The sequence below is a fragment of the Heloderma suspectum genome, chromosome 5 (assembly GCF_057233095.1).
Source record: "Heloderma suspectum isolate Gila_16-S chromosome 5, 16-S_ref, whole genome shotgun sequence".
In the NCBI taxonomy this organism is placed as follows: Eukaryota; Metazoa; Chordata; class Lepidosauria; order Squamata; family Helodermatidae; genus Heloderma; species Heloderma suspectum.
In genome coordinates this window covers 21,719,850-21,746,726 of record NC_139462.1, presented here as the reverse complement: position 1 = coordinate 21,746,726, position 26,877 = coordinate 21,719,850, and the positions used below count along the sequence as shown (strand labels likewise).

The 26,877-nt window shown below is 42.4% G+C and overlaps 1 protein-coding gene across 4 annotated transcripts in view; it reads left to right on the top strand.

Moving 5' to 3' along the window:
- WDFY3 (WD repeat and FYVE domain containing 3) overlaps positions 1-26,877 on the top strand; it is a 213,466-nt gene that overhangs the window by 26,033 nt on the left and 160,556 nt on the right. The window contains exon 1 of one of the 4 annotated variants that reach the window (XM_084855548.1): positions 2,269-2,831. The exons of the other annotated variants lie outside the window; for them this stretch is intronic. The gene's annotated coding sequence lies outside the window, so the exon portion shown is untranslated. Of the gene's footprint in view, positions 1-2,268; positions 2,832-26,877 lie in introns of those variants that run through there. 4 annotated transcript variants of the gene reach the window in all.

The following is a 26,877-nucleotide window of genomic DNA, read 5'->3' as shown; positions in this document are numbered from 1 at the left end:
ACCAAAAGTACCTCGGTCTTGTCAGGGTTCAGCTTCAGCTTATTCCTCCCCATCCAGCCACTCACCGTCTCCAGACATTTGGACAGGGATTCTACGGCCAACCTTGGTGAAGATTTGAATGAGAGGTAGAGCTGCGTGTCATCCGCATATTGATGACACTGCACCCCAAACCTCCTGATGATAGCCCCCAGCGGCTTCACATAGATGTTAAATAGCATCGGGGAGAGGATGGAACCCTGTGGCACCCCACAAGTAAGTGGCCATGGGTCCGAAACCTCCTCTCCCAGTGCTACCTTCTGGTACCTGCCGGAGAGGAAGGACCGGAACCACCGCAATACAGTGTCTCCAATGCCCAACCCCTCCAGGCGGTCCAGGAGGATACCGTGGTCAACGGTATCAAAAGCCGCTGAGAGGTCGAGGAGAACAAGGAAGGAGCATTCACCCCTATCCAGAGCCCTCCTATCATCCACCAAGGTGACCAAGGCCGTTTCTGTCCCATGCCCAGGCCTGAAACCCGATTGAAATGGGTCTAGATAATCAGTTTCTTCCAAGTGTGCCTTCAACTGCACCGCCACCACCCGCTCAATCACCTTGCCCCAAAATGGCAGATTTGAGACTGGGCGAAAGTTGTTCAGAACTTGAGGATCCAAGGAGGGCTTCTTTAAGAGCGGTCTTATCACTGCCTCCTTGAGGGCTGATGGCATCACTCCCTCCTCAAGGGAGGCGTTCACCACCGCCTTGATCCCTTCACCCAGTGAAGCTCTGCAGCTCATAATGAGCCAAGATGGGCAAGGATCAAATAAGCAGGTGGTCGGCCTTACAGATGAAAGCACCTTGTCCACTTCATCAGGAGGAAGAAGCTGGAACCGATCCCACAAAACCGGTTTGCCACAGGCCGCCTCTTGCTCACTAACTGTATCCACAGCGTGCAGAGTAACACACCTAATCTGATCAATTTTATCTGCAAAGTGCCTTGCCAAAGCCTCACAGGAGGCCTTAGAATGCTCCAGTGGTTCTGGAGCCACAGGACCGACCAGGCTCTGGACCACTTGGAACAGCCTCCTGGGACAGCACTCGGCAGACGCGATGGAGGCAGCATAATATTCCTTTTTTGCTGCCTTCACCGCCACGTGATAGGCTGAAGATACAGCTCTAGCCCGTGTCTGATCGTCTTTGGAGCGAGACTTCCGCCACCGGCGCTCTAGCCGTCTCACCTCCTGTTTCAGAGCTCGTAACCGCGGATTGAACCATGGTGCAGTCCGAGCCCTGTTCACGGGGAGAGGGCGTTTCGGAGCCACCCGATCTAATGCCCCAGTGATTGCGGCATTCCAGCCACCCACCAGGGTCTCGACCGAGTGGCCATTGGCATGCCCCAGAGAATAGAGATATAATAAATTAAAATGAAATGACTACCAGCCATAGACAGCTTTATCCTACATGACTTTGTCTCATCTCCTTTTAAAGGTTGTGGCCATCACATCTTGTAGAAGTGAATTCCATAGTTTGAACGATGCACTACAAGAAGAAGTACTTCTTTTTGTCTGTTGGAAATTGCTAACCTAAGGCTATAGGCCATCTTTCTGGCCACATATGTATGTACAACATTATGCTGCTGGTCATGATGATTTGCTATTTTTTTTGGGTGCGTGCATGTGTATTTTTATTCTTATGTTTTATCAGAATGTTCAAAAGTGACCCTTTTGGGTCCCACTGGAAATGAAAATTCATACAGAGAGAGAGAGAGAGAGAGAGAGAGAGAGAAACGTATCTACAGTTTGGTAGGTCTGTCTCTCAATACTACAATACGACATCGGCCAAGCTGAAACTTCTCCGGGTCACACAGCAGTTTGGGAGGATAAAAGTGGGAGTGGGGGAATAAACATGGTATAGCACTAGAGCATTCTGTACTTTTATAGTTAAAAAAGAAAAGAGAGAGAGATAGAGACTTGAGAAGGAACCAGACCCATTCACCAGCGGCCCATTTCTCTTCCCAAGAGCTGGCGATAGCGGGGGAAATCCCCCTAAATTGGCGGTGCTATTTGTGTGTGTGTGTGTGTGTGTGTGTGTGTGTAGGTGTAGGGGGGCAGGAATGGGAACCCCGAGAAGGGCATGTCAAGCCAGCAGCTGTTGAGGGAGCCAGGCAGGCAGGCCAGCCAGCCAGCCAGCCAGCCAGCCACGGGTGGCCCTGTGAGGAAACCGGAGAGGCGGGCCGAAGGGACCCGGTTCTGGTCACCCGCGAAGGAAGGGAGGCGCAGAGGAGGGAGGGAGGGAGCGCGCACTTGGGAAGAGAGAGCCGCGGCGGCACCCACAGGAGGGAGGAGGACGGAGCAGGCGAATTAAAATGGCCACCAGCAGCTGCGGCGGGAGCAGCGGCGATGGCGGCAGGAGCAGCTGGAGCTGGGGCAGCAGCAGCGAAAGCGCCGCCCCCTCGCCTCCCGGGATTGTCCGCTCGGCCAGGCTGGGCCTTGACTGATAGCGAAGCAGCGACGCTGGGACCTGCCAGCTGACGGGAGCCCGACGGCGGGCGGCGCCGCCGCCGCCGCCCGCGATCCCCCCTGCCTGGGCTGCAGCCTCGCCGTAGGGAAAGAGCGCGAGGGAGGCGGGCAGCCGCCCCTCCCAGCCCGGCCGGGCTCTTCCTCAGAGCCGCCGCTCTCCTCACGTTATCGCCGCCGCTACCTGTTTTTCCTTCATTTATTTATATGGGGGGGGGGAAAACCCGTCTTTTTAAAATTCAAAAATATACGTATGTGAGCCCTCCCAGGCGGGGCGGACACTGGACGCATCTCCCGCTGCCCTCGGGTGGAGGGGAGCCGCGGAGCGACCACCCTTCGGTGAGTAAACGGAGCGGGGTCTCGCCCCCTTCGCCTCGGGCGGCCGCTTTGTGGCGAGACAGGCTGTTCATGAACTCCGGGGCGAGCCTCCCGCCCTTCCCCCGCTTCCTGTCACCCTTGGGGACCCCGCGGACATCTGCCCGGGGCAGAGGCGGCGGTGGCACCCCGTCTCCCTCCCGGCCCTCCCTAGGCCGCGGCGGCGGCTCCGAACTCTCCTCCGTCTCCTTCCCAGAGATGCTGCAGCAGGAGCCGTTTCCTGCTTTTCCTCCCCCCCCCCCCATATCCCTTCCTCCCGGCTTGGCTACATCTATTCCCCTTTTCCTGTGCTTCGTTTTGAAGTACGGGGGCAGATACCCGCATTGCTTATAGATTATAGGCTGCAATGTAAGCAGGAGGAGGAGGAGGAGGAGGAGAAGAAGAAAACAAAAAGAGTGTAGAGAGAAGTATCTCTGAAACGTGCATAAAAGAGCCTGGGAGCCAGACTTCCTGATTATTTTTTTATCCTTCTTCCCAGTGGCTTGTTTCATTCCACTGTTGTTGTTTTAAAAAAAATCTGCGCGGGATTACTGGCCTTGTCTCCAATAAATGGTTTTTTAAAAGAGAGAGAGAGGAAGAAAGAAATCAGAGCTTGCGTCTGCTTTAATCTAAGGGGGGCAGGTTACAAATTCCCCAGTCTATGGAAGCTGTCTCTGCTTGCTGGAAGAGGGACGGAAGGGCCCATGACAGTCTCTCCTGCTCTTCCTGGCCCTGCAGTGATTGCTTTTTTAACCCTGTGCTACTGCATGCTGCCTTCAGCTTTTGTTAAACTGAGGATGACCGGGTTTGGTTTGGTTTGGTTTTTTGCTCCTCTTAGATACTGGGAAGGAGGTGAGCAGGCAGGGGGAAGAGAAAAAGAGAGGCAGGAAGACAGCCTTTTTAAAAGAATCAATCCCAGCCTTCCCCACCGTGCCCTGCAGTAGGATAAAGGAAAATAACAAAAGGCATCCAATCCCTGTGGATTAGGGGTGGTTTGTTTTGGTTTTTATAAAATGTGTTACATGATGTGTCTATAGGAGATGAAGAAATAATACATTTGTCTGTAAGGTTGTTAAAATTTGTGCAGGAGGGTGAAGGAATATGTTTGTGGCTGAGGGGCAAGGAAGGAGTGACTAATCACTGTGGCTTTTAAAAAGATTGAGTTATGGTAGGTGGAATAACATAGCCGTGTTAGTTCTACTAGAGGATCTTCCTAAATGTAAGCTGCCAATCTTCTAACAGTTATTGTTATCAGAGATCCGTGCACTGGTTTTAGGGATTATTTTTTAGTGTGTTAGAAGATCCATGTATTGCCTTATAGCCTTTGTGACTATTGATGTAAATATAGTAAGTGCATGTACTTACTATATTTACATCCACTGCAAAACAAACTCGCAGGATGTGTTTTATAAGCTAGTTGAAATGTTTCATTGTCCTATAGACTGCAGTGACCTGAGTGCAGGATTCTGTATAAAAACCTGCGTTGCTTGTTTCCATACACACACACACACACACACACACACGATATAGACTGACAGACTCCCTCCCCCTCTAATACTATTATTTTTCTGAAGGGTGAAAGAAAGAAAACAGTCATACATGATTTTAATTCCCTCCATGTCTCTGAGATGAATGCAGTAGAGTTCACTTTTACAAATAATTGTTCCAGAACTTCAGTTGCTCATGTAGAGATAATAAATGCATCTGCTATGCTAGACACTTAGAACTGGAGACTGGGATAAGCTAGTCAGCACTTTCCAAAATTGGGCACATGAGTTTTGCAGGCTTTCAGACTCATGTTTTAGAAATAAGAGTAATGTGCTATTGTTGAATGGTCTCCCATAGTGGGTCTTGAAGCTTACGCTAGGGGTAGGCAGCCTGGTGCCCTCCAGACTGTTTGGCCTACAACTCATAGTCCCCAGATAGCATGGCCAATGGTCAGGGATTATGGGAGTTAGTCCAAAACATCTGGAGGGAATCAGGTTACCTACTGCTGGCTTACACAGTGCAACCCATTGTAAAGTCTTTGGATATTGGTTTTCTCAATTGTGGCAGTTACAGTCATTATTAAAAAGGGCACTCTCCGTGCGTATTTCTCAGGTGCTTTTAATTTAAGGATTTTAGTAATATTTCAACTAGTAAATTCATTGGAAATATAGCATAAATATTGCTTGTGAGGGCAATATATAATTTGATAGGTACTATGAATTTAGCTCTAATGTGTATGAAATCCAAAATTATCTCCAGGATCAGAGCTCACCTTGTTCAGAGATGACTTCAGGACCTCTTTTTTCTCTCTCTTTCTCCCTGAAACACCTTCAAATACCAGTTATGACAATAACAGGAATTTAACAATAATGCAATTATGCACTACTGTTCCAGCACTGAGAAATTTGGCTTAGATCTCTGCCTTGGACAGCCAACTAACCAAGTCTAAGTTATAATAGTCATCAATCCTGAAGCTCACTGGGTGATTTTGGGCCAGTTACTGACTCTCAGCCTAACCTATTTCACAGGGTTGTTGTAAGGATAAAATGGAGAGGAGAAGGATCATGTAAGCTGCCTTGGGTTCCTTGCAAGAGGAAAAAAGACAGGATATAAATGTAATAAATAAATATATCCTATTACAGATATGTCGATAATATACCTGAGGCCAATGCATGGGAAAACACTATTTTCCGCATAAAAATTGCTGAATATACCTGATTGTGTTGAAGAAGAAAATGTTTGATTAAATACGAGGAATTATGCATGAAGTATATTTAGGGAGGGAAACACAGGGAAGTTTTGAAATCACTGTCACTGAACACTTGTGACATAGACCCCTGTTTGCAGTAGCTGTAGCAGCTTCCTATTTAGGTTTAGGGCTGTTCCATATGTGGTGATTAACTAATACTGTTCAACGCTTCTGTACTGGAAGAAGCAATTGTGCCCCGTGTTTTTAGTCACATGAATGCAAATCTCTATTTCTTCATGAACATGTGATGAGAAGCAGCAGTCTGCTGTGGTGTTCTTCCAAGAGTACATATGAGCAAAATAGATATGGGTGCATGCTACTGAGGTCAGCGGAACTATCCCAGTGTCTATGTTCACCAACAGCCCCTCCTGATGTTAAATAGAGGGAGTTTGTACACTGTCAAGAAGATGAATGCCATCTGAAGTGTCTTCAGAATCATTGTGTAATTTCATCTCTCCACATTGAAATAGAAGTAAACAGACTAATGCTTCCCTTCTGTGTTGAATATTTTGATCCTTTTTCTGGTTATTTGGAAAAAATAGTAATGACTTGGAATGAAAACATCAAATCACCTTTGAAACAGCAAAGTTGAGGTTGAAATAACAATCAAATTCATATAACCTTGTGGATCTGGGTTATGCTGAATCAGACCATTGATTCATCTAGTCCACTGCTATCTACTCCAGCTCTCAGAAGCTTTCTAAAGTAGATCTTTCCCAGCCCTTGGAAACTTCTAATCTGCAGTCTTGGGGATGCCAGAATTTGAAGCAGGAACCTTCTGCATGCAAAGCATTGTTCTACCATTGAGCTATGGCCTGGCACCTACTTATAATACTGTGGTGCCAGCAGTCTGTTAACAATGCAGATGTTAGTTTTTACACGTAACAATGAATTTCTTTCTGTGTGTGTAAGTTATGTGGTATATAAGGCTGCTATTTTGCACTAGTTATGTCTTGCTATACTTGTGTTACTTACAAATCAATCCTTGAAAATAATCTACTTCCAAATGACAGCACTTAGGGTTGCAGCTTTATAGCTCAATCCTAAACACGTCTACTTAGAAAAGAAGTTCTGTTGAGTTCAGTAGAACTTACATCTTAGGAACCATGCTTAGGTTATTGCTGCACAACTGCAGTCGTAAGTATGCTTATGCAAAGTAGGTTTCATAGGATTAAATGGGAGTTTGTTTAGGGCTGCAGGTCCAGAGTGCTTAGTTCTTGTAGACTTCAGTATGCAACAAAGTTGTAAACTTGTTTTCAGCAGAATTCCCTCTTACTCTCTTGAAGACCATTGCCTTTGACTTTCTGTTCTCAAAACTACTACTAGAAATTCCACTGCTGTTTGGTGTGTGAAAAAATGCCTTAATTTCTGTGTAAATGTAAAGGTATACATTAATATAAATTACATCTATTGAGATAGGAAGATGAGTGGTTTGCCATGAGGCTGTTAATATTTTTCTTCATTCTGATAATTTAGCATCTGCCTTCTCCCTCTCCCATGTTTTTTTCTCTTTAATTAATAATTGTAACATTGTGATTTCCAAGCAAATAATTTACTACAAAAGGCCACATCAAGGATTTGGTGGTTTATTTAAGGCAGCCTTCACCAACCTGGTGCTCTCCAGATGTTTTGGACTTCAACTGCCATCAGCCCCAGCATGGCTAATGGTCAGGAATTCAGGAAGTTGTTGTCCAAACCGTCTGGAGGGCACCAGGTTGGGGAACACTGATTTAGGGAGCAATCCTATGCAGATAGGCGGCCGCCTATCCAGTGCAGGGCAGGAGAAGCACAGCTAGCCATGGGAGGGCTGAGTGGGGGAGGAGGAGGAGGCTGCTGTATGACACACTGGATGTGTCATACAGGCATTTCTGCCCTCCCTGCCCCGGAACACCCCCCGGGAACACCCCATTTTGTCCGCTCTGTGCTCCCCTCCCCTGCAAGGCAGCGTGGAAGGGGGGGAAGGTCAGTTCTCTGGGAACCAGATATCCTATGGCCTTCTAGCCGCGGACTAGCGGCCATAGGATTGCATCCTTAAGGTATTTACGTACTGCCCTTCATAATGTTTATTCCAGGCCAATTTACAATGTAATTAAAAAAAGAGAGAATAAAAACAATTGGTGTAATACAGAATTCAAATAGAAATTAAAACAGCAACCTTTATGAAATATCTCTGTTCTTGGTTACCCTAACTATACTTTTACCACAGGAGCTCAAACTCTCAGTCTTGTCCTTAATAGAGTCTGGAAATTTTAGGGAACTGTGCTCTGATAATGCCCTGTGTCATAATGACAGTTTTGCTGCCTCTGAATCTGGTGGTGTTGCGGATATTTCAAAATCCACATTTTGAAATCTTTAAGCAGATCTCAGTTTATTGTGTATAAGAAGGCATGTGCGGGAACAATATTGTGCATATCTTCTCATGTTAGTTCCTATAATAGTTTGGTGGCCTCTGATCATATTCTCTGTTCTGAAACATATTTTTAAATAGCTGTGTAACTGATTTGTTTAAATAAACGTAGAACCCCAGTGTTCTTTATTGTAACCCACTAATTTTTAGAAAAAGGGTATTTCAGTTAAAATGAAGGGAATTGGGGTATGTACAATTGTACACAGCTTGTGTACTGGGACCATTTCGAAGTGCATTTACTGCATTGTGTTCAGATGTACAATCTTTCTGGGACTGAGCTTGAGAGGAAGTAGAGTGAGGGCCTGTAGCTCTGTAGACATACTATACGTGGTAGAGCACATGCTTTGTATACAGAAGGTCCAAGGTTCAATCTTGGGCATCTCCTGGTTGGGCAGGAAAAAAGCCTCCCTGAAACCCTGGAGAGCCACTGCCAGTCAGTGACTGCGTTCCCATATAACGCTCATCCATGCTTTATGTTAACCATGATTTGTTGCTTTAGCCATAAATTGTCTTGCAGACAAGCAAACAAAGTGCAGCTTGCTTTCCTTGTTTCTGGTTTGTTTCTCTCCCACCCATACACAAATTTCATAGTGGAGCAGTAAAGCTGAAGGGAAAATTACACAAATTGCATGGCAGAGCAGTGAGACAGATCGCTAAAAACACGTAGATTTCATGGTGGAGTGGTAAAGCTGAGGGGAGAATTGCACAGATTTCATAGCGGTGGACATTTGCATCTGTGCACTTGCACAAGACTGAAAAAAAAGGTTGTGAATGCATTTGGGACACTCACCAATGTCCTTTCTTCTTGATTTTTAGGAGCATGGGGTGGAGAACACTGACAAGGGATGAGGGAGGAAGGCATTGGCACTAGTGAGATTGCAAGGAGTAGCAGGGGTTTTCGCTGGTCTTGCTGAGCAGCTCTCTAGCTATTCCCAGCAACCCATGATGAAGTTGCTCTGGCGGGTTCAGACATCACAAGCCACCTTGAACAACCCAACAACAAGGCATGGGTTTTAAGGGTGACTTGTTCGTGAAAAATAAGCCAACCTGCAGAAACCTCCACTGGGTTCAGACGTCACAACAACCCACCATGGGTGATGACCTATGTTACACAAACCGGATCATAGTTTCCTAAACTCAGATATAAACCAAGGTAATGAGGGAAGAGACCAAAACAAGGACTTGAAAGAGCACACACTGACCTGGTTCACACATATCGACAACCCATCGATTTGTGATTGGGTTAACCTCTGGGTTGTTTAGCCATGAACAACCCAGTGGTTCAGGCTCTCATGTCATACTCCACATTCCACAAAAGAGCTGATTGGGGGTTGTGGGATAAAAGGGGAAGAAGCAGATATACTGCAGGCAGTGCACCTGCTTGTGCACAACAATCCATTGGTTTTAAACTGATGGGTTGATGTTACATGCAAACATGGCCACTCTTAGTTACACCTGGGCATTAATCCAGTCATACTCTTGCTATTCCAATCAGAGTGTTCGCTATTGAACAGCCCCTATAGAATGAGGGGCCAATTGAAAAGAAAGAGGGGGCAAAAGAGCCAGTGATTACTAGACAACCATCTTCGCAATAAGTCTTCTTCATGCATGTGAAGTAGGCTTAAGCAGATTAACACATCGTTTAAAAAATAAGTTAGTTGCTAATGTGCCACCTGATTCAGTTCCTCACTAGTTTAAAACATTAACTTTGTTTCATTTTGTAAGGAACCTGGGGAGGAGGGAATACAGCAGTTTAGTGTTAAGTAATCATTACTTCACTACTGAAATTCCAAGAATGTGGTGAAAGTCGCATGTGACCTAATTTAGTATTTAAGAAAATCAGCACTTAAACATATTTGTGTGCTGCTTAAAATAATATCCAAGTGAGTACAGTTATACATATCATAAAGAATGTATGTTAGAGAACAGGTTATTTTTGTTGCTGTTTCTCTTAGAAGTTATCTTTCAGTTATTTCTAACTGAACATTTTAGAGAGAAGAATCTAACTGATATGATCAAACAACAACAAAAATGTGTCCTGGTAGTGAGGGCCAAGACTAGAGGATACATAGATTCTCAAGAGTAGCTAGCTGTATTTCAGGGATATATGGTATATAAGAGGGATTGCAGTGGATCATTTGAAATAATTCTTCTTGGAGAGTAACATATCTCTACCCTTAGTTTATTTATGAATGGCTTCTTGCTGTATAAATATTTGTGGCATTTCATTCTGAAATAATTATTTGTTGTGTACTTTTTGATCCTTATATGGCGGTATATATGTTACTTCTCAATGGGTAATCTGTACTGGAGTGCAGAATAGATATATTGATAGTGATTTAGAAGGATTACTTTTTGTCTTTACCTGTCCAATATGTAGGTGAAGTTGGTAGTAAGATGAAAACTGTTTTGAAATCTGAATTTGAGCAAATATTTCCAAAAATTGCAGTAGTGCCTGATTTCTAATGCTCCTTAGAATGAAGGAAGAAAGCATATGTAGAAAAAAAAATGAGTGGGAAAGGTGACTGGTGATTAAACACAGATTCTATTTTTGGATACATTAAAAAGGAAGCTGCAAAGGATGTAAGATAAATGAATATTCTGTATTTGTGTATATATAGTCCTTTTCACTTAGGCAAACAAGTGGATAGCTAGAAGATTAATGGCTTTTATAAGCTGTTTTCTCAGGGGATGAACAATATAGATAGGAAAAGACAAGGACGGCTGTTGCCAACTTTTCAGCTAGCTCCCACAGCTGTGCCATTAACAGTGGCTGGATCAGCAGCGATTAGTAGGCAGTAATGCTTATATTCATGCCCTGAAAACCTTCATTTGCTAATTGTTGTAGATCAAGCTGTTAAGGGCACAGCTGTAAGTGCCATATATAGCTGGCAATCCTAAGGAAGACTGGCTGATTTTCTAAAGGGATCATAAGAATGTGAGGGACATGAGAATTCTCTAGTTTAGCCAGCTGCTCAAGCATCTCATACTACCACACATCATCTTTCATATAATACACATCATCAAGAATGTAGGCATGACTAAGAACTTTAGGAATAAACTAGTTTAGAAAGAAAAATATTACAATTTACATTCTGACTCTTTGATATCTTTTTATCATACTCTGCTTTGGATTTGCATTTACATAGGCAAAAAGAACATTGCACCCTAACATTGTTTTAATATTTTAAATATTTTGTTGCTATATGGCAGGGTTGATTTGAATCATGATTTAAATCACTTCTCTGAAGCACTCAATTTGAATTATTTAAATCACAGTTTAAATCACTAGTGAGGAGGATTCTATTTAATCATCATTTTTAGTAGAAGTACATTATTGTTTGCTATAACCTTAATATACAGTACTGTGCAAAAGTCTTAGGCCACCACCAGCTTTGTTGTTTTAGCAAAGTTTGAATGACCATCCATAATTATTTTTTGGTCTCTGTATTAAGATACAAACAGAAAATACAGGAAATATGTACAGGCAAAAGTCAGTATTTAGTGTGACCTCCCTTGGCTCTAAGCACATCTTAAAGTCTTTTGAGGAGACTGTCCTGAAGTTTTCTGGAGTAATCTTCTGGTATATTATACAAGGCTTCTTTCAGCATTTCCCAGAGTTCTTCTGTAGATGTAGGTTGTCTTTTATTTCTTTCTCTGTCCAGGTGATCCCATACTGCCTCTATAATATTTAGGTCTGGACTCTGTGGAGGCCAGTCCATGACTGTCAGTGTTTTATCAGCTGTTTTCCTAGCTAAATATGATTTCACTGCATTAGCAGTGCGCTTGGGATCATTATCATGCCGAAAACTGAAACCATTCCCAACCAGGCGCTTTCCAGAAGGAATGGCATGATGAATTAAAACCTGCCTGTACTTTTCAGCGTTCATGATCCCATCAATACAGACAAGATCGCCAACAGCACTGGCAGAAATGCAGCCCCAAACCAGGACAGACCTTCCACCATGTTTCACTGAAGGCTGCAAGCACTCATCTCTCTCCAACTCTTCTTCTCACATATTGTCGACAACTGGACCCCAAAATTTCAAACTTGGATTCATAACTCCATAATACTCTTTTCCACTGATCCTCATTCCACTCTTTTTGAGCTTTAGCATAACTTAGTCTTTTCACCCTGTTCCCCTTCTGCAAAAGTGGTTTCTTGGCTGCTACCCTTCCATGAAGACCATTCCTGATCAAGCTTCTTCGGACTGTAGAAGGGTCAACTTGGCATCCCGATGCGGCTGCCAAATGCTGAGCCAGGTCCCTGCTAGACTTCCTCTGGTCTCTCAAAGAAGAAACTATGAGGAACTTTTCATCAGACTTTGAAAGTTTTCTTGGCCTTCCAGTCCTTTTAGGGGAGCTAGGTGCCTGCTGTTACTGTAGTGTAAGGGGAGGTCACACTAAATACTTGCCACTTTAGCCTATGGAAGCTGTTTTTTCTTATTTTTTTCCTGTTGTTGAATACTGCATACAAATTTCCTGTATTTTCTGGTTGTATTGTAATGAAGAGACTGAGAAATAATTATATATGGTCATTACACCATTGCTAAATCTAATTTTAGATTTAAAATTAGTGGCCTAAGACTTTTGCACAGTACTGTATATTCAGAGATGTAGGTTTCATTGGAAGGTAGGTACTCAGTGGAGGATACATGCAGCAGAAGTTTCCTTAGGAGTCAGGTCAATGAACAGAGAATTTGGAGAGATGGAGTAGATATTAACAAAGAGGAGGACACTGGATATAAATGCAAGGGATAGGGGAGGGGAATAGAAAGTGAAACCAAAAGTATTCTTTTTTTTAATTTAAAAAAAAAAACACATTGATTTTTATCAACCCTGCTATATGGTAGCATTAAGGTTGGTTGGCAAATACTGGTTTCTTGAGATTAGGCCTGGGGACCCTCAATGCCTGGAGAAAACTGGGAAATCTGGCCCTCCTGGGTTCCCCAGATGGTCATGCCCCCTTTCCTCCTGATCACCAATCCTTGGGTGGTTTCTCAGCATCTGTGCAGGTTTTTTTCCCATTCTAAAAGCTTGAAATGCCTCTTCTAAGGCTTAGTTACTGGCAGGAAGAGGTTTAAGCTATAATATGCTGGTATTTTTGTATTTTTGCCTGCCCCTTTTGCATTTGGTCCTTCTCACCACTGGAATCCCCCCGCCCCCCAAGCTTCTCCAAAATTGAATTTGGCCCTTGGGCTGAAAGATGCTCCCCATCACTGCTTTAGACATAAGATGGGAATTTTTGTTGCTTACATTTTATGGAGGGAAATGTAGGGAAAACGTGAAGTATACATGATTCTTTTTTCCAGTGAAACCTGGTTTGGAAAAATATGAATTTTATATTGTGAACATGTTTGTCAAGTCCAAGCAAGTTACTTTTAAAATGTACAGGTTAGAGTCATGGATGGGGAACATGTGGCCCACCAAATATTGTTGGACTGCAAATCCCATCAGCCCTGAATGGCTATGCTGACCAGGACTGATGGGAGCTGCAGACAAAAACAACTGGAGGGCCACACATTTCCCACCCCTGGGTTAGAGAGTTCAAAATGGTGCAGTATTAAATTATTTGGAACTAATTCTCCATTTCTCATTAGTTTGGAAGTTATATAGTACATGATTCATTTTAGACTCTTGGACTATTGTGTTAACTTCTGTGGGCAGAGGTGAGAACTAAGAGCATTCCTGGTTTATGAAAAGATGGGTTACAATGTCATTTGCAAATAAAAAGTTGGGCAGCTCTTCATGCTTATACATTTCAGTGACAGGATGATCCATTATATGTGACCTCAGGTTATCACAATGGGAACAATAAAGGGTTTTCAGTTTGACAGCAGAATAAAAAACTTTGGTAGATCGGTATGAATCAATTATCAGTGTTTGCCATCCCTTTACTTGTAGCACATACCTCATGGAAGTCCATAGTGGAATTTTAAAAACATAATACTTTTCTTCACTGATGAATACTAGAAAATATCTCTGGGGAAGCCTGTATCTGAAGTATAAGGACAATATTTTAGTTGTGCTATTGATAATGAAGATTAGAAATAGAACCTGTCTAATGAAATCACAAAATTGAATGGTAAAGAAGGGATATATTGGCAATGTGTTTCCTTTCTTATATTTTGTTGCTGTTGACTCCTCAGGTTACAAGGTCTAACCTATTCATGTCAGCACTGGGCCAGTTCACATATGACTCCCCCCCAAAGTTGAGATCAAGAATGGGCCCTGGGCGTAGAAAGTAACGTCTGTCTAAATTGTGAAGTTTCACAGATACTTGAACGTGCTTCTCCCTTATTCAGGACATTTCACTCACATCCAAATAGCTGTGCATCTCATGTGATGGACATTACCGTCCATGTGTAGCCAGGGGAGCAGGAACAGATGCTGCAAGCCTGAATATTTGCTCCTCAAATCAATAACCAAGTCTCAAGAACCAACTCTGACAAACAGACAGAGGACCTTGGAAGAGGTGCCCTGTCTATGGAATTTTCTTCCCAAGGAGGCTTACCTGGAACAAACCTAGCTTTTCTTTCAGTCAGAAGGTGAAACTGTGTTTATTTTCCTAGGCTAAAAGTATTTCTTCCATTTAAAAATTTGCTGAATGCTCTGGGTTTTTTTTTTATAATGTCATTTGTTGTGTTTTGTATCTTTATATTGTTAACTTGTAAATTGCCCTAAAATCAAATTTGTTGAAGAGTGGTGTATAAGTATTCTAAAGAAACAAATGAAGGTGTAGAGGTATTTGTGTGTGTGCTTGTTTGGATTGTGTGTGTGTGTGTGTTTTTGGACAGAGTAATATCTGCTCATGGTCTTAGAACCAAACTTAGGAAAATTATAAGGTGTAGTTCTTGCTGAGTCTCCTACTTCAAACTTCTGATGAAGAATTAAATGTTTTCATGTCCCCTGTATTATTCAAAACTCAACAAAACTTCCTGCTTCTGGAAAGCTACTGGGTCAGGAAGAAGGGTTTTAGTGGGGTGTGTGTGTGTAATCAGCATTCAGCTTGTGATACCACACCAGCAGTTAGAATTGTATATTAAAGCAAGAGCTGTGCCATGTGATTCTGCTGCTTATGTAGCTTGGGATAAAGTACCTATGCATTTTACAAATACATTTCCTCCTCTTACAGTGATTGAAGGTGTCATCGCCTTTTAAGTGTGCAACTCCTAGATTGCTTGCCTAATAATTGATTTCAGATTTCTATGTCTATGCATTGGAGGATGGAGTTCTCAGAATGTGTAGATTGATTGCATAAGCCAAAGTATGTACTCTTGAATAATGCATTTTATAATTTCTCTGTACATATTGATCTGCTCCTTGTGCACTGCTTTAGGCCATTACAGTGTAAAAACATTCATGTCTAAAATGTATGTGGACCCCCCCCCCCATTTTATCTAAGTGGCACTTTGGCTTTACATTTCTTGTTCTACTGTCCACAACAGTATAACAATATAACACATTTTCATCAGAATTATTCATATGCAAGAAATGTGCTTTATGTTTGCTGGTTGTAGAATTGGCTTTGAGGAATCACTATCTCTGGTTTTTGGACAAGGATGGCATGTTTAGTCATCTGTAGCTTTCATACTGGCATGCTTTTTTTACATTCATTTTTTTCATGATAAACTGTTAATTGAAAGCTTAGGATGAAAGCCAGTGTTACATGACTGGAAGGCAAACTTATGTAGCAGATCTTTCCCTTTCTGGCAATTCCCCACCCCCCCCTTCCAAAAAGCTCTCCAGATGGTTGGGAGGACTTAGTGAACATTGTGGGCTGAGTCTTAACAGTGCTGCAATCCTCCCAGTTTCAGTGATTCCCCCCTCACACTGCAGCCCCATAAGACACAACCAATAATGTTTGGTAGATTCTCCCAGCCTCTGAAGAGGCTTGTTAGGGGATGCAATCTGGAGGAAGGGAAAGAGCCATTGCATGAGCTGCCTTTTGCTCGACCACTTTGGATATCTCCCTTAGCTCTTTTGTTGTATGGGTAATTTAGCAGTGACATTGACTTGGTAGTCCTTTGGATAGGTAATACATGGTATTTAGGATCAATTCATTTATACAAGGCATTGAACAGCGGAGTGTCTATCAATACAGAAGTTGCCACAGGAACTAATCAGTGCAGAGGAGGAATAACAATGATCAAAATTCAGAATTGCTTTACAAGTATTAGGAAGATGTGGTGTATTTAGTTCAACCATAAGAAAATTGAAGGATAAACTGCATTCCTGTACACACTTTTAGGCTGTAATCCTATCCATACTTACCTCAGAGTAAGCCCCATTGAACTCAATATAGGAGTAATGGACGGTAAGTTCCATTGAACATGTATAGGATTGCACTGTATTACAGCTGTAGATCAAGTGTATAGCTATGATCTAGCAACTCCGTATGGAAGCTTTTAAAAAATCCAGTGAGGATTGAAAAGTGCCAGTGTCTTTCCTTGGAATATCCAGTTCTATCATTCTTTTAAAGCCACAATGCTGAAAGAAAAGTGTGTGCGTATGTATGTACGTTCATACGCTCTGTCATGCACACAGAGACACATGCACATGCTTGGGAAAGACTGAACAGTGGGACAGAGGTAATATGACATGTATTCAGTTCAGGTTATTTCTCCTCACAGAGATGTGGGGACAATATGGAAGCTGGGAGCTTTTCTTTGTGGGATATACTAATCTACTTTTAACAGTGTTCTTAATTTAATCTCTTTCTTGCAACTGAGATAGAATTCATATTATATATTTATTGTAAAACTGAAAGTTAGGCATTGAAAAATACCATTATGAAGTCTTCTGGCCAGTGCAATGAGCCTCTACTGAGTAGAGGGCTGTGTGTTGCCTGCCCCTGCTCTACTTGATCTAGAACTGAGGGGAGGAAAGGAAATAGCTACTCTTTTTTCATGGAAGGGTAAGTAATGTATTAACTTCTGATGTGTTGAGCCTTCAGCATATTTTCAGTTGGGAAATCGATCTGTTTTTCAGGCATCTATAAAAAACCTTTGTGAAACACAGAATTATCAGCAGAAGATAATTCCATCAACATAAAATCCAGTAAAGTAGTCTTGAACCTAAGACCTAAAAAGGTGGTAGCATATCCTGTGCTCAGTTTGCATGTACATACTATGTTCATCTGACTGGCATGAACAAAACCTTTTAGTTGATCAGTGCAGACATACGTAAGCATCATGAAGGACTTGAAGAATTACCCATGGGATTGTATGTATCCTCCTTCCTCAGATGAGAACCCCCCACTTGCCGTGGCAGTCTTAACAGTGGGTAACCATTAACCAGGATTTGGAACCAACTTCAAATCTTTGTTTTGATTCTTAAAATAGAACCATGGTTAATGTTAATGATTGTACCAACAGAATCCTTAACCATGGTTAAGGCTGAATACAAAAGGGCAGGGGAAAATATGCTAATGGGAGGAGGGCTTATGGGAAGGAGCATTCATTTCACAGCCCATTCCCAATCTCTTAGCTGTAGTTCTCCTGGATCAACATGGATTTGACCTACCTTGTTTGTTGTTTTAAAATCACAAATGTGTTATGAATCTGAAACTACTATAATAAGCTGTATGTTATTTATTTTATTATTAATTAATTAATTTATACAGCATCTTTAGGTTTTGAGAGATTAATTTTTGTGAACTGCCCAGAGAGCTTCAGCTACTGGGTGGTATATAAATGTAATAAATAAAGAAATTACACCCCGCCAATGGCTTAAAGCAATTGTTTTTAAAAAATATCCAACAATCAACATAAAGCCTTCTTATGATAGCCTTCTCCTCCATTAATTTGTCCAACCCCCCTTTTAAAGCCATCCATTTTGGTGGCCATCACTACATCCTGGGTTAGCAAATTCCATAGCTTAACTATGTGCTGTGTGAATAAGTACTTTTATCTGCAATTAAGTAATTTCAGTTACCTTTCCCTCACACAGTTGCTTAACTTGCTTGTTTGCTGACGCTTTGTCACTGGGGCTGAGATGCTTTTTCACTCGGGATCCTCGCACTCCTTTTACTGATGGACATTTTGGGATGCTCCAAGTCATGCTCAGTTTCCCAACATGTGAATAGAGTCACCATATCATAATATGGAAGAAAATGTACATCCTTGACAGTTTGGGCTTTGTTCTAAAGAGTCTGTGTTTCTGGACTTGTCTTCTTCTACCTTCAGTTATTCCTGCTTCTCATTTCTAGGATGATTCAGATATTTCAGGGGCTACTTGCTGAAGTTCCCTCTGGTCAGACATAAATTAGGAATCTAAAATGTGTTATGTATAACTTGGTTTGCTCATAAACTTAGTCATGTTTGGTATATTAAATTTTAAAAGTATAGTTTGTTCAGTCAGTAATTTTGTTGTTGTTCAGTCATTAAGTCGTGTCCGACTCTTCGTGACCCCATGGACCATAGCACGCCAGGCCTTCCTGTCCTCCGCTGTCTCCCGGAGTGTGCTCAAGTTCATATTCATTGCATCGGTGATGCTATCTAGCCATCTCATCCTCTGCCGTCCCCTTCTCCTTTTGCCTTCAATCTTTCCCAGCATCAGGGTCTTTTCCAGTGACTTTTCTCTTCGCATTAGGTGGCCAAAATATTTGAGCTTCAGTATCCGTCCTTCCAAATGTACTAACTGAATTAACTTTTTAAAGTTTTCAAATATAATAATATTTTTTTTAGCAAACCATGTTATACATTATGTAACTTTAGGAACATAAAGAGCAGGTCTTTACCAGCCTGCCCAGTCACTGAGGTCATCGAGGGCTTGCTCCTGGTGGTTCCACATGGACCTATGGCCCAGTTGGAGTCCACCAGGGAAAGAGCCTCCAGCGTGGTGTCCCCCTTCCTGTGGAATTCCCTGCCTTTGGAGGTCAAGCAGAAGTCAACGTTGTGTTTTCAGCATCTCCTGAAGATACTGCTATTTTGAGAGGCCTTTCCTGAGTGACCAGCTGCGGTTTATTAAGTTCAGAATCTGTTCTTTTAAAATGTTTTAATTGTTTAAATTCCATTGTTTTAATTGAATTTATTGGTTTTTATTCTTTTATCTTGTTGTTCATGGCTCTGAAATCTTTGATGTGGAGCAGTATATAAATATTGTAAATAAATAAAAATAAATAAATAAGGCTGCTTTACATTCCTAAAGCAGGCTTCCTCAACCTGGTGCCCTACAGATGTTTTGAACTACAATGGCCAGCATTCCTGACCATTGGCCATCCTGGCTGAGGCTGAGAAGAGCTGAAGTCCAAAACATCTGGAGGGTACAAGTTTGAAGAAGGCTGTCCTAAAGCAACAAAATGACTTTAGTTCTGTAAAGAGTGCTTAAAAAATAACTATTGCTTATTTTTCAGTATCCCCCCAAAACAGGAAAAAGCCATTCCCCCCCCCCCCAATGGCTTCAAAATTTCCAGAAGTTTTACATCTCTGTGCAGAGCCTACATTTATAATAAGTAATGGGTAATATATGGAAAGCAAAACATGTGTTTTTCAAGAGCTCCAAACTCCCCAAGATTTTCAGAGATTAATTTTAAACGTTAAGCAGAATTTATTGGGGCATTTAATTATTTAACTCTTGCATAAGCCCTGCTTGCTGGGTTTGCACGACATGAAAACCCCTAAGTGGGGGGTTGCATATTCAAAATGGTGGCTGCATGCACTGCAGCCTCAGTGTGGGTTAAATAACTCACAGTGGGCTGTTGTCATGTGAACAGCCCCAATGGGACAAAAACATGGTATGGGATCAGGGGCAAGAAATTGCAGCATGGGAGATTAGGAGACCATCTCCCATAAACATTCTGCCTAGTATTTATTTATTAAATTTATTAAAACATTTTAATATTACCCTTCATCTTTGTGGATACCAGAACAGTGTGCAAGTATGACTAAAATAACATATAATACAATTAAAACACCAAAACCACATAATAATAAACAGAGAAGGTAGCAAATACAATAGAACAGCAGTGTGACAGTGCAACTGGGAATTCAGTATAGACTACATTTATAATACCAAACTCTTCATGTTTTTCAGGCATTAATCTTAAATGTTAAGCTGAATTTACTGGGGAATTTAATTTGAATTCTACAGGCTGGTTTTTAAAATAAACCTTTTTGTTATAGGGATCATAAAAAACTGCAAGTCCAGTCCTGCTCTGCAAAATCAGCAATGGGCTACAATAGATTTGAACATAACTCTCTGCTCTAGAAACAGAAGTACTCATCTGAACCAGACTTGACAGAAATGAGAACAAATATTTGTGTTAGATGGTTGAATGCTAGGGAATTACAAAGCAGTTTCTATCTTTTTCTTGTCAAGCCAGCCTCTTCTTCCTCCCGTTTCTATTGCATACATTTTATACTAGAAATATTTTTGGTGATATATGCCAGTCAGAAATGCAGTTTCTGTAATATGTAATGCACATTCTTTCTACAGAATACTGTTTATTGTCAAATTGTTATAATATAGAGTTGGTGGGATCCTGGCTTGCATTAGCCATGATTTGCAATGGTGCATATGTAACATGAAACTATGGTTAACACTTGGGGTGGGAAGTAGTTTTCATCCCTGAGGCTGGCTCCTGAATTTAGGGATGTATGAAAGTCACTTACTTTTCGCGGATTATGTTGATGGTGGAGGGGGAGGCGTTCCGTCCCTCCCCCCGGAATCCTCGCCGGGGGGGGAGGCGCTCCGTTCCTCCCTCCCGGAATCCTCCACGGCCGGCTGTGCTCCGCGGCAGCTCTGTGGAGCAGCCGGCCAGGCCCAGCCAGGCCAGAGCCGTCCGCAGCCGGATTTCCGGCCACGGAGGGCTCTGGGTAAAAAACAAACAAACAAACCGCGTACGCAAGTGGTGGCAGCTACGGCCGCCACCATTTGCATTCCTTATTTTTGCCGTCTTAATCTATGTAAATATTTACATAGACTATGACGGCGAAAATAAAGGGGAATGCAAATAGCATAGCGGGTGCTATTTGCGTCCCTTTTTGATTTGCCGTTTTAGCCTACATAAATATTTATGTAGGCTAAAACGGCAAATCAAAAAGGATGCAAATAGCGCCTGCTACGCTATTTGCGTTCCCCTTTATTTTCACCGTCATAGTCTACGTAAATATTTACATAGATTAAGACGGCAAAAATAAGGAATGCAAATGGTGGCGGCCGTAGCCGCCGCCATTTGTGTACGCGGTTTGTTTGTTTTTTAACCTACCCAACCATGATAGGCTAGGTAAAGATTTACGTAGCCTATCATGTCGTGTGTTTTTTTTAAACCTAGCCATGGTAGGCTATGTAAATCTTTACGTAGCCTATCATGTCTTTTTTTCTTTTCTTTTTTTTTTTTTTACAATCCTGGAAATGGCAGCGGTGGCAGCCGGTCGGAAGACCAGCTGCCGCCAGAGCTGCCGCCTCCCGGAAGATCCGCCACAGGTAAGTCTTGTCCCGTGGGGGATCCGCGGGGGGGCAGGCCGTTCTGCCAGGGAGTTCGGGGGATCTCACCGAGATCCGTGGCGGAATTCTCTGACATCCCTACCTGAATTACAAACCACGTTTTACAGGGAGCCAGAGCTGCATCACCCTACTATATTTTCTTCTCTACAGCTATATATCTGTTTCCAGAGATACATCAGCCTCCTATAGTTTCTTATGTACAGTTGTATGTATGTTTATGCTTTAAAAACAAATAAACAAAACCTAAGGCAGGTTGGATGAGAAAGTCATTCATGGCTTTTAAGGAGTATTATTGTTTGACTTTTCCTGTAGAACTTCTTCTAAGCTAAGATTTGCTATATTTATTTCATTTTACTTAGGATGTTTTTCAAAATAATACTATCTTTCCACATAGAAGGCTCTCATAGCAAGAACAAATTAAAATGATGACTTTACAGTTTACCAACTGAAGCTTCTGAAGAGTTTTCAAAGGCAGACCCATGTACAGTACAGTGCATTGCAGAAATCTAACCTGGTTGTTACAAGAGCATGGATAAATGGCAGGACACTATAAATAAAAGTTAATCTTGAAGAACATGTAAAATATTGTTAAATTACTAATAAATGTTATAAAGAAATCACATGCATACATAAGCTTTCTGCTTTACTGGGTGGGCATTTCAAATTCTCCAGAGTGGATTCCCTTAGATTACCAAATTATTGCAAATATTTTTGTTTGCTTTAAGCATAGTTACACTATTTTTCATCCGTAGGTAAAAGCATCTAACTCTGATATTTTGCACTGGAGCAATCTTACACAGTTTATAGTTATTAGAAGGTAGGTGATATCTATATCTCTATATAAATAAGATATAGATGTATATGCATCTGTTAAGTTAAGGCTGCCAGTATCATGAAGGTACACATATCACATTTTGTAGTGGTGGTGGTAGTAGCCAGTTTATCCAAAATATGCTATTAATTTTAATTCAAGAAACTCTATTTCTGTTTCCTGTCAGGTGTCACATTGTTCTTATCACTTCACGTTTCTCAGTTTTCAGTGGATTTTAAAACTAGCAGAGCCAGCCTTTCAGTATTGTATTTAGGCATCTGCTGCATATAGTAGAGGAGCCAATGATGAGATGCTCAAAATAAGGCTATACTGAGACTCTTCAGTTACCACGTACATATTCAGATATCTGGAACTATATAGTACATTTATAAGCAACATTTCATCCTAACATCGTAGTAGTGTATTGAAAACTTACCTTTCATTTTATGAATAAATGGAAAAAGGAAACATAAAATCACACATGGAGATGTGATGTAGCTGTAAGTCTGGTTCTATGCAAATTGGGAGCCTGCCTTAGGAATTCATGCTCCCATTCTGGAGTGAATTCCCCCTTCTGTTCCTTGTTTAGATGCAGATGTAATGTTGTCTGTTCTTCTTCTTAGTAACATTACCATTGTTAGCTCAGCCATGGTGGCTTTTGTACACATCTACTTTCTATTTCATATTTGTCTTGGCATTTCCCTTGTACAGTCTTCCCCAACTTGGAGCCTTCCAAATGTTCAGGACTACAACTCCCAGCATTCCTGACCATTGGCTATGCCGACTGGAGCTGATGGGAACTGAAGGCTGCCCTAGTACCTTGTCTGATATTTCTTTTTGGGGAAAGGCTGCATGGGCAAGGAACTCATGATGGCTAGGAGCAAGAGGATTCTGACACTAGTATGCTAGGCTACCTCCTTTTATTGACCTGGTTCGCATGTAACAACAAACCCTGGTTTAATTAATCATGGTTTGTTGAATCGTGGGTTGTCATTACATGTAAACCGGGAACTATGGGTTAAATATAGCTTGCTAACCATGAACAACCCACAAAGAGAATCTGTGGACCCGGTTCATAAGTAATGGTGGCAAATTGTGGTTTTATTAACCCACAATTTGCCACAGTGCATGCTGGATACATTCTGCTGCCATTTTGAATATTCAACCCCAGATTGGACATCACATAGCACCACCTGATCGGGAGTTGAATGTTCAAAGAGGCTGTGGAATGTGACTGGCATGCATTGCAGGAAATCTTGGGTTAATTAACCCACAATTTGCTGCCGTTATGTGTGAACAGCCCCATGGTTTGTTGTTGGGTTGTGAACTGTAGGTTGTTACATGTGAACCCAGAATCGTGGGTTGTTCATGGGTTGTTTTGCCAGGCTGCAGAGGCAGCAGACAAGAGTGGTTAAAAAAAACCCAGCCTCTACATGCCAGTACTGCAGTGCTGCAAAGGTATTTGGGATACAGGGAGGGAGCAGGCGAAGGAGGAGGGAAACAACCCAGGGACTGAGAAAACCATGGTTTGTTTGATCACCTGCTAGACAAACCCTTGGTAGGGCAACAAACCATGGTATAAATAAATCGGGATAGGATTACATGTGAACCAGGTCATTGTAATTAAAGTACATTGATCTGTGTGTGTCTTCTACTGTAACGTAATCAAAGGAGTTGCCCTTCTGCAGTATGCAGAGGCTGGGAATGCTGAATAAATGTAAATGCCTTCCTGACTACCCAGTCACCACCCTAGTTGAGTAACCTATGAGGGTACCTTTTTAAATTGGCCAGTCTACATTCTTGGCTGACAAAATGGTCTAATCCTGAAGCATTCCCACCTCCAAAAGTGCACAAATGGGGTGCCTCTTTGGGGTATCCTATTGTTCTAAGCGCCTTTACCTAATTGTCTCTTGGGAGCATGGGTTTTGTAATGTTTAGCCGGTCTGCTTTAACTCACTCAAGAAGCTAGGAATGGAAAGGAAGGTTTCTATTCTTACCCAGAGTTAAGCTATTGATCCCTTTGTTCTACCCCATCCTGAGTCTACCCAAAGTCATTGTTGCTTTGTGCTCCCAGTTTGGAGTGTATAACTGGCCTTGGGTTCAGACCCCTAGCACTGTCTTTGATCATGGGACCCAGCATGGACAGATGGCCTGTTGTGAAGATCCAAGATCCATCTTGGGCTTCAGTTGGCTGTCAGATCATTCCTCTAGCACTCTGCCTCTCCTACTCTGGTGCCTAACCCACATTTCTGGGGCTAGAATTCCTCACTCTTTCTTGGATCACCATGCTGCTGTGTATGATCAGATAGCTCTAGATAGAGCTTAGCACTATGTGCTGCATTTCACCCACAGCAGTTTCATTGTGGTTAGCCACCCACACTGGCAGCCTGGTTCTTGTAAGAGGTGCATGAGGGGAGCTCCATAAATGTGCATAGCCCCACTTGTGGGGTTGTGGACATGGGTGGCCTACACTTTCGAACCTACAGAGCAGCCATGTCTTGCAGTGCAGCGATGTGCCAGTTCAGCTTATGGACGTTAAGCTCCTTGGATTTTTCCATGAACAAGTTGGGAGCCTAGGGCATTGTGCTGAGGTCTTTTAGGCTGTCAGATGAAGCATAACCACACACCGACACATGGACCTCCCCCCCAGCTACTTTTCTTTCCTTACCTCATCCCTGTATGTTCTCTTGCCTCTCTCCCTGTGTTTGTTACTTTCCTCTGATTAGTCAGGGTCCAAGTAGCGACCTCGCTCTTTTGCTCTCCATTCCAAATTCTGTTTTTGCAGCCTTAAGGCTGCTCCGGAAGCTGGAGCTAGTGCAGAATGCAGTAGCTTGGTTGTTGTTGGGAGCTGCCCCATTTCAGCATGCAGCTCCTTTTCTGAGGGAACTGCACTGGCTGCCTATTCACTACTGGGCTAGGTTTAAGGTTTTGGTACTACTGTAAAAGCCCTAAACAATTTGGGACCAAGGTACCTAATATACATTTAGGAACATAAAGGGCAGGTCTTTACCAACCTGCCCAGTCACTGAGGTCATCGGAGGGTTTGCTGTTGGTGGTTCCACATGAACCTATGGCCCAATTGGAGTCCACCCAGAAAAGAGCCTTCAGTGTTGTGGCCCCCTTTCTGTGGAACTTCCTGCCTCTGGAGGTCAATCTGGCCCCAACATTGTGCCATTTCCAGTGCCTCCTGAAAACATATTTATTTCAGGAAGTCTTCTTTGACTGACCAGCCATGGTTTTATTGAAATTCTTATCCTTTTTTAAAAATAGTAATAATGGCGTTTTGTTCTTTTATCTTGTTTTGTATATTTTATCATTCACCGCTCTGGAATCTGCCTAGATGTAGAGCGGTATATAAATGTTGCTAAATAAATAAATAGTGTTTGGCTCTGAAGTGTGTCTGTCATCACCTATGGCCAAGGTACCATCAGCTTGGCCACTGTTGGCCTGGCCTAGTAGGAACGGAAGACTACAGCATGTTGTGATCTGAGGTGATTACCCTGTAGCTTGTGACCTAAAGCCTGTAGACTAGAGGGTAGCCTGTATCTGCTGTAAGTTTTTCCAAGTTATTACCAGCAGCCATTCCAGCAGGCTGAGCTGAGGGAGACTGCTGTTACTTTTATTGCTGTTGTTAACCCACTCCAGTATTCTTGCCAAGAAAACCCCATGGAATGTATCACAAGGCTAAAAGATATGACTCGGGAAGATGAGCCCCTCAGGTCGGAAGGTGTCCAATATACTACTGGGGAAGAGCAGAGGGAATTTCCAAGTAGCGCCAGAAAGAGTGAAGCGGCTGGGCCAAACCCGAAAGGACACTCAGCTGTGGATGTGTCTGGTGGTGAAAAGAAAGTCCGATGCTGTAAAGAACAATATTGTTTAGGTACCTGGAATGTAAGATCAATGAATCAAAGTAAGCTGGAGGTGGTCAAACATGAGATGGCAAGATTGAACATCGACATCTTGGGAATCAGCGAACTAAAATGGACAAGCATGGGTGAATTTAATTCAGGTGACCATTATATCTACTACTGTGGGCAAGAATCCCTTAGAAGAAGTGGAGTAGCACTCATAATCAACAAAAGGGTAGGAAAAGCAGTACTGGGGTACAATCTCAAAAACGATAGAATGATCTCAGTACGAATCCAAGGCAAACCATTCAACATCATAGTAATTCAAGTCTATGCCCCAACCACTGATGCCGAAGAAGCGGAGGTTGATCGGTTCTATGAAGACCTACAACACCTTCTAGAACTAACACCAAAAAAAGATGTCCTCTTCATCATAGGGGATTGGAATGCTAAAGTAGGAAGTCAAGAAATCACTGGGATAACAGGCAGGCATGGCCTTGGTGTACAAAATGAAGCAGGACAAAGGCTAATAGAGTTTTGCCAAGAGAACACGCTGATCATGGCAAACACTCTTTTCCAACAGCACAAGAGGCGACTCTACACATGGACATCACCAGATGGTCAATATAGAAATCAGATTGATTATGTCCTTTGCAGCCAAAGATGGAGGAGCTCTCTACAGTCAGTAAAAACAAGACCTGGAGCTGACTGTGGCTCAGGTCATGAGCTTCTTGTTGCAAAATTTCGGCTTAAATTGAAGAACGTAGGGAAAACCACTA